We start from the raw sequence: 8,233 nt of genomic DNA, 5'->3' as shown, positions 1-8,233 counted from the left end.
AATAGTAAGTAGATTAGTGGTTGCCAGGGGCCAAGCAGAGGCAGAATAGGGAGCGACTGCTCATAGGTATGGGGTTTCTTTGGGGGTTGATGACCATGTTCTAGAATTTGATAGTGGTGATGGTGGCACAACCTTGTGAGTGTACTAAAGTCCACTGAGTTGTATAGTTTGTTATATGAATATCTTAATAAGAAAGACAATTCATGCTTTTGGAGTAAGTTTGAAAACAAATGTTTAAAGAAGAATAAAAAGCACTGCCACACTCTCACCTGGAGGATGTCCTGGGTGGGAGGACCACCAGCAGAGAAGATGGGAGTGGGAGGAGTGGGAGTGTAGCCACTGTCTGGGTGACTGGTTGGCCCCAGTGAGGGGGTCAAGTAAGAATGTTGGCAAAAAGTAGGCTCCCATAATTAGCACCATCCCACTGAATACTGAAAATGTGCTCTATTGATTTATTGTAAACTGGCACATGCTCACCTTGTGCATGAAGAGCAAATGAGTGGGGAAAGCAGCATCATTTACAATAGAGAGGAAATGGAAACACACAAGTATTGATGATAAGGTCTCTATTGTTGGACAATAGGGAGAGAACATCACATGGAAAGATGTTCAAGATACATTAAGTGAAAAAAAAAAGCATTGACAAAAGAACTTGATTTTATAAAAACAAACAAACAAATAAATAAATAAATAATCCATAACCCCTATCCTTTTTTTTTAATATCTGAGGACATGTTTTTTATTGATTTTTTTTTTTAAGAGAGAGAGGAAAGAAGAGAGATGCACACATTGATGAGAGTAAAACATAGATCAATTGCCTCCCATATGTGCCCTCACAGGGGATCTAACCCACAACCCAGGCATGTGCCCTGACTGACTGAGAATCACACCCGTAACCTTTTGGGGCATGGGACAATGCTCCAACTACTGAACCACCCAGCCAGGGCTCCCCATCTTTATAGACAAGTGGAAACGTATGTTAACATCTTACCCCTGGTTCTCTGCTCATGGAGTTAGTTTGATTTTCTTTGTTTTGTGTTTTCTATCTAAAATAGTTTTCTATGATGAATGTCTATTACTTGCACAATTAAAAAATAAATATAAACGTTAATTTAGGTTAAATGTTGCAGAGACAATCCTGCCAGTTTTCTGATTATTTGTGGGAGAATCCAGTGAATCCAGGGTTGGCAGAAGGCAATGTCAGTGGGCCAACTAATAGTTCAAAAGTGATTTGCTTTTTTACTTTCAGCAACAGGGCAGAGACAGGAGCTCAGAGGACAAAGACAAGAATGCAGTTCTCATTACTTAGTCCCCAATGAAGCTGGTAGTTCCCTACTGCCAGTGTGAGGAAGATGTAACACTTTAACTTGCCATAAGGAAGACCTTTCTTTTATCCATTCTTACGTGTTCATTCGTTATTCAGCTACCTGTTTGGTGAGCACCTGCTATGTGTTAGGCATGGAGCTTGGTTCTAGAGCTCACTTGCTTGTGAGACACAGTCCTTGCTCTCAGCATCGAGCCACTGATAAAGCTGTCTGGTCCATTATGAAATTGCCTGCCTAGTAAAGAGTTAGCATTCATGTATTAAGTGCTTTACACAAATTATCCCACTTACTTCTCTCAATAACCCAGTGAGGTACCAGCCAGCGTTATGGCTCCTTTTCATAGATGAAGAAACTGAGTCCTTACCTAGGTTTCTCAGTGTGGAAGTGGTGAAACTTCCACCCCCAGACAAGAGCCCTGTGAGCCCACACGGTTCATGTAGCAGCCTTGGTCAGCACAGCCAGGAGAACTGTGCTTACCTCCACGACACTCAGTGAGCTCTGACTTTGGGCCAGGCGCTGCATTGGGTGCTGGGGACACAGTGGTGACTAAGGCAGGGCCTACCCTCAAGCAATATACAGAACTGAGGTGGGACATATAGATGGATGTAAGCCTCACTCCACAAAAGAGAAATCTGAAGCTCTGAGAAGGTGAGAGGCATTTTTGAGTTTTACAAGCGACAAAGCACGGGAAGGGCATAGAACAGTGCAAAACTCAGTACCCTTAGCTGCTGTGATTATTTCTAAGGTTGCACAGCTAGTCTGCAGTAAGGCTAGGGGCTCAAATCTGGGTCTCCTGGTCCAAAATCCAGTTCCTTCAAGGGAAGTGCCTGAGCAGAGAAGGGCATCACATTAGAGGGGAATCCAGGTCGTGTGATATGAGGCTAATACAATTTGGGAGGAGCTCTTTGAGGAAAAGAATAAAATTTACAGAAACATATGGCCATGTGAACATATTGCTAGGGTCACTTCCAAGGTCGTAGAAGGGCTCATGCAAGTGAGGGACCCTGAAGCTCCATGGCAAATTCACCTCTGTGATCACATGTGGAAGATATGCTACCTGAGTGTGGGCTGGGCTGGCCGGCCACTGAGGTCTCTTCTGAGACTAAGACTGTGTGATTCTATATCCTAAGGTCTATGCAGCAGACCTGCACTTAGACCCAAGAGGGGCGAGAGGGGTCCTGCTCTGGCTCAGTGCTTGAGAGGTCTCAGCATATCGCATATACACACAAAATAAATTTATTAAGGGCCACTTGGGCTCCTCTTACACTGAGGATAGAGCATGGCCTGGAACCTAAGCATCCACTCCAGGGAGTGGCACCCTTCAGGCCCTAGGAAAGTGCTTCTCCACATCCCTCACTGTGTTCTTGAAGCAAAACCTGCTGAATCACATGCTGGGAAGGTGTATGGGTTGTGTGCCCCACGCGGGAGACCGACACTGATTTTGCAGAAGAGCGCCGGCAGGATTGGAGAGCAAAAGTGCTTACAAAAGACTAATGAGCTCATCCAGTCCTTCCTCTCCGATAGCAGGGATGTAGTACACTCCTACCTAACAAGGTCTCACTTCCCAGAAATGCCAAGTGCCCCTTTTCTTGCTTCTCTTCATATTCTAGTTCATGACTCTAGATGTACTTACAAATTAGCGCAGCAGTCAGAAAGTTGCATGTGGCCATTGAGGAATGGTTTGTAAGACTAATTCTTTTAATGCTTATATTTGTATATTTATAGGTCTAGACGTAACGTGTAGGAAACACGATGCCAATCCTTTACATTCATCTACAGCACTGGTTCTCAAAGTGTAGTCTGAGGATTCCTGAGGATCTCTAAGCCCTTTCAGAGGGTCCATGAAGTCAAAGCCATTTTCATAATAACACTCGAACGTCATTTGCCCTTTTCACACTAATTTCCTCATGAGTGTCTAGAGTTTTCCAGAGGCTGCTTGATGTGTGATGTCAACATTGCTCTGACGGCTAATGGAATATATGTTTGTGTGTTGTTTTAAAAGTTATCCATTTTAATTTCTAATATGAGAAATATCAGTAGTTATAATTTACATAAACAAAAAGTCATTAGGGTTTTCAATGATTTTTAAGAGTGTAAAGGAGTTCTGACATAAAAGCGTTTGCGAACTGCTATTCTATAGATCCACATATTGCTTTAAGAAATTTTCACAGTATGAGAGGTAAGTTTATATGATGAATTAACATTTTGTAATTTTTTGTGACAGCAATCATGTATCATATGCCACCTAATTATTTTGTTTGTACATGATACGGGAAATTTGTGGTTTAATTTTGAATCCAAGTATTGCTTTGAGAATTATATTGATAATTTCCAGCCTCAGTAAAGTTTCTCCAAATTAAAGTTAATAAAAAACAAAGAACTACAATGACTGAAGCAAGCTTATCTAATTTGGCATGATTGTCAACAGAAGACAAATTATGTGAAAATCTTGATTATAATCATGAATCTTTTGACAAAGGCAGAAAAAAAGTTTTACTGGATAAACATGTAATCATTTATGAATTATGTATGTATTTACTACTCAACCAAACATTGACAGTCCATCAACAGTACACCCATACAAGAGCAATAGTAATGAAATTTAGTCTTTTGATGTTTTGTAACTTTCAGCTATATAATAACCATAGCTTTACACATTAAAATTTTTTGTTGTTAAGACAGCATATTGTCAATGTAGGCTGACAGAGCACATATATATTTTCTCTTTTTTAAAGTATATTTTATTGATTATGTTGTTACAGTAGTCCCAATTTTTTTTCCCTTTGTCCCCCTCTTCTCAATATCCCTCTTCCCTCCAGCAACCCCACCCCCCTTAGTTCATGTCTATGGGTCATGCATATAAGTTCTTTGGCTTCATCCTTTCCTATATTATTCTTAACTTCCCCTTGTCTATTTTGTACCAACCAATTATGCTTCTTAGTCCCTGCACCATTTCCCCATTTTTTCCCCTTTGCCTTCCCAGGTGATAACCCTGCAAATCATCCCCAAACCTATGATTCTGTTCCTGTCCTGGTTGTTTGCTTAGATTTTTTTTTTTTTTTTTCTGTTTTCTGGGTTTTTTTTTTTTTTAGATTCAGTTGTTGATAGTTGTGAGTTTGTTGTCATTTTAATGTTCATAGTGTTGATCCTCTTTTTCTTAAATAAGTCCCTTTAACATAATGAACTCCTTTAGTTTTATCTTGTCTGGGAAGCACTTTATCTGCCCTTCCATTCTAAATGATAACTTTGCTGGATAGAGTAGTCTTGGTTGTAGGTCTTTGCTTTTTATCACATTGAATACTTCTTGACAGTCCCTTCTTGCCTGCAAAGTTTCTTTTGAGAAATCAGCTGATAGTCTTACAGGCACTCCTTGTAGGTAACTCTCTGCTTTTTTCTTGCTCCTTTTAAGATTCTCTCTTTATCTTGAACTTTTGGCATTTTAATTATGATGTGTCTTGGTATGGTCCTCTTTGGGTGTAGCTTGTTTGGGACTCTCTGTGCTTCCTGGACTTGTACATCTATTTCCTTTGCCAAATTTGGGGAGTTTTCCTTCATTATTTTTTCACATAAGTTTTCAATTTCTTGCTCTTCCTCTTCTCCTTCTGGCACCCTTATGATTTGGATGTTGGCATGTTTAAAGTTGTCCCAGAGGTTTCTAAGCATCTCCCCATTTTTTTTCAATTCTTGTTTCCTCATTTTGTACAGGTTGACTGTTTTCTTTCTCCCTTATATTCCAAATCATTGATTTGAACCCTGATTTCCTTTTCTTCACCATTGGTTTTATGCAGATTTTCCTTCATTTCATTTAGCATAGCCTTCACTTCTTCTCTTATGTGTTTGCCATACTTGAGGATATCTGTCAAGTCTGTGAGCATCTTCATCACCAGTGTTTTGAACTCTATATCTGTGAAATTGGCTCTCTTTTCATTTGTTAGGTTGGCTATCTCCTTGTCGCTTAGTTCTCGCACTGGAACCTTGATCCATTCCCTCTTTTGGGCCATACATCTCTGTCTCCTCATCTTGACAGGCTCCTGTGTTTGTTTGCCTCTGTGTCTTAGGTAGAGCTGTTGCAACCTATTACATTGTAAGGGGCGGAGCCTTAGGGATTCATCAGTACAGGGCGACCCATTTCACCACTTCGTGGTTCTGTGTGGGGGAGAGGTCTGAGAGGGAACAATGCCGCTTGCTCAGCACTCACCCCTTTTCCAGGCACTTCTCCCTCTTCCATACGGGACCAGAGCCCCTCCATCAGTTGCCCTGCCCATTGTTCATAGAGTGGGTGGGTCTGTGGATGTTCTAGGGCCACAGGGGCCCTATAAACAAGCAGACTCTGCTGAGAGACTGGGAGTTTCTGCCTCCACCCCAACCCCCAATTGGTTTGCACAGTCAGAAGCAATGAGGCTTTATTGTCCTCAGTGCTGGAACTGTGTGCTGTATGGTCTGGTCTGGTGCTGGGAGTGGTCCCCAGGTGTCCCTCTCTACTTTTTAAAAGATATGATTGCACTTTCCACCCCTGCAGCTACTGCTGCTGCTGCCACCACACTGTGTCCTCCCACCCTGTCAGGATGAGTATTTCTTCTTTATATCTTTGTTTGTTGGACTTCCATGCAGCTTGATTTTCTGGAACTTCTGGTTGTCTCTAGTTCTGAGGTAGTTGTATTCCTTCTTAGTTGTGGAGGGAGATGCAGCGTGTCTGTCTAGGCCTCCATCTTGGCCAGAAGTCCTAGAGCATATATATATTTTAAAGATTTACTTTTAGAGAGAATGGAAGGGAGGGAGAAAGAGAGAAACATCAATGTGTGATGCCCCCAACTGGAGACCTGGCTCACAGCCCAGGCATGTGCTCTAACTAGGAATCAACCCTTTGGTTTGTAGGCCAGCACTCAATCCACTAAGCCACACCAGCAAGAGCTGATAGAACACATTTTATTTAACACTTTGACACTCTGTTAGCTTGATTGATAACATTTTAATATTTAGACACTTGGTATAAGAACCTTGCCTGGGTCCTACAAAAGTTAAGGGTGGGCCTGGTACTATGGACTGAGAATTTGCTGTGTGGGTCCTTTCTTATATAAGTAACATGGATTACCATAGTAGATAATACCTTTAGTGGTAGTTTTTTCCAGGAGAAAAGAAAAAGTAGTGTTTTCATGTGGTCATTTCTTCTGCCAAACATCAACAGATGTCAAGTGTAACTTGAAGTGGAACTGGCCTGAAGGCACTTTTGCACAGGGCAGCTAAGCTAATGTGATTCAAATGTCTCTTGTTCTGGTGACATGAACTGATACCAAGATAGAACTCAGAACCTGTAGAGGGTCAGTTTCAGGCAGGTTATTTCCCCACACCATCATATTCGGTATTGGCCAAGCAGAGAGGTGAGGAAGGATGTCTGCATTCCAGTTTTATTTTGTAGTTCTTCAATTGTGAGCTCTATCAAGCATCTTTCTATATGTTTATTAGCTTTATTTATTTTAAATAAATGTGTCTGTATGTTTATTGGTTTACTGATATTTATTTTTCTGTAGGCTACTTGTTCATATTTCTTGACTATTTCTCAAACTGCTTCCTTGTCCTCAGCTATGATAATTATATCACCTATCTCATGGGGATACTTACTGTGATATTTAAATGAAATAACACATGTACTTAAAGTAAAGTTTAGTGCTCACTTTGGCAGCACACACACTAAAATTGGAATGATACACAGAAGATTAACATGGGTTCTGAGCACAGATGACATGCAAATTTGTGAAGCGTTCCATATTTTTATAAATAAATAAATAAATTTTAGAAAACTGGAAAAAAAAGTCTATCACATAGTAAATGATCATTAACTATTAACTATTTTGATGATCAGACTGCTTTTTAAATTCATTTGTATGAGTTCCTTTGTAAATTAAGGAAATATCCCTTTGCCATATGTTTTCTTCTGGTGTAGACAGTTGTACAAGCCACCATGAAGGATATTCCAGGAGGAGGACATAGTATCACCTTAAGTTTTCTGTGGAAGAAATTATCCAAAAACAAGTGACAGTGAACTTCACAGCTGAAGTACCTTACTTTCCAACGAGCAAGATATCGCACCAGAAATTGACTTCATGTTTGAAGGAGAAATTGCAAAGAACTCATATGAAGAAGATAATACATTGTGCCAAAGACACAAGTCCATGAAACACAAAATATTCCAGACGTTTTGGAAGTGTAACTCCAGCAATGAAACCAGCTTGACATTTAGCCTGAGTTGCATGTGGTTATATAATATGGCACAATTCTACTGAGAACACTGGTATAAAATGGTAAAAATTCAAACTGTCAAGCAAGTGCAAAGAGATGATGACTTCATTGAATTAGACTACATTCTATTTCATGACATTGCACCTCAGGAGATTATTCCTTGGCAAATACAAGTCCTCTGACACCCATAATATGGTACTAAAGTAAAATGTGACAGACGTCTGGCAATAAACGAAGACCCTAACACTGGGTGAAGTTGTCGGTATGCTTACTAATGATGTGAATGCCAGTCTTCAGTGATATCTAGCTTAAAGAGCCAAACAAATCCCAAAGTGTCACTCTGTGTAAATGTCTTGATTACAGTAGAGAACTGTACAGCTTCAATAAAGAGTGTCATGACTTATAAGTGTCTTAAAAACAGTAATAGTGTGCCCTGGCTGGTGTGGCTCAGTGGGTTGAACACGGGCTTGGGAACCAAAGAGTCGCTGGTTTGATTCCCAGTCAGGGCACATGCATGGGTTGCTGGCCGGGTTCCCAGTTGGGGGCGTGTGAGAGACAACCACACATTGATGTTTCTCTCCCTCTCTTTCTCCCTCCCTTCTCCTCTCTCTAAATATAAATAAATAAAATATGTTTTAAAAAAAAGTATTTTGAAGGTGACTGAAGCTTAA

General features: G+C 40.5%; 1 non-coding gene and 1 pseudogene across 1 annotated transcript; both read left to right on the top strand.

Annotated features, from left to right (window-relative positions):
* Positions 1–1,315: 1,315 nt before the first annotated feature.
* LOC150011723 (latexin pseudogene) lies at positions 1,316–7,816 on the top strand (annotated as a pseudogene).
* Positions 6,990–7,096, top strand: LOC150011724 (U6 spliceosomal RNA). Its single transcript, XR_016510918.1, has one exon. It is a non-coding gene; the product is annotated as a U6 spliceosomal RNA (small nuclear RNA).
* Positions 7,817–8,233: the final 417 nt, after the last annotated feature.

The sequence above is a fragment of the Furipterus horrens genome, unplaced genomic scaffold (genome assembly GCF_987537825.1).
Source record: "Furipterus horrens unplaced genomic scaffold, mFurHor1.1.pri manual_scaffold_4, whole genome shotgun sequence".
Classification (NCBI taxonomy): domain Eukaryota; kingdom Metazoa; phylum Chordata; class Mammalia; order Chiroptera; family Furipteridae; genus Furipterus; species Furipterus horrens.
The sequence above is the reverse complement of the archived record's forward strand: the minus strand, read 5'-3'. Positions and strand labels throughout refer to the sequence as shown.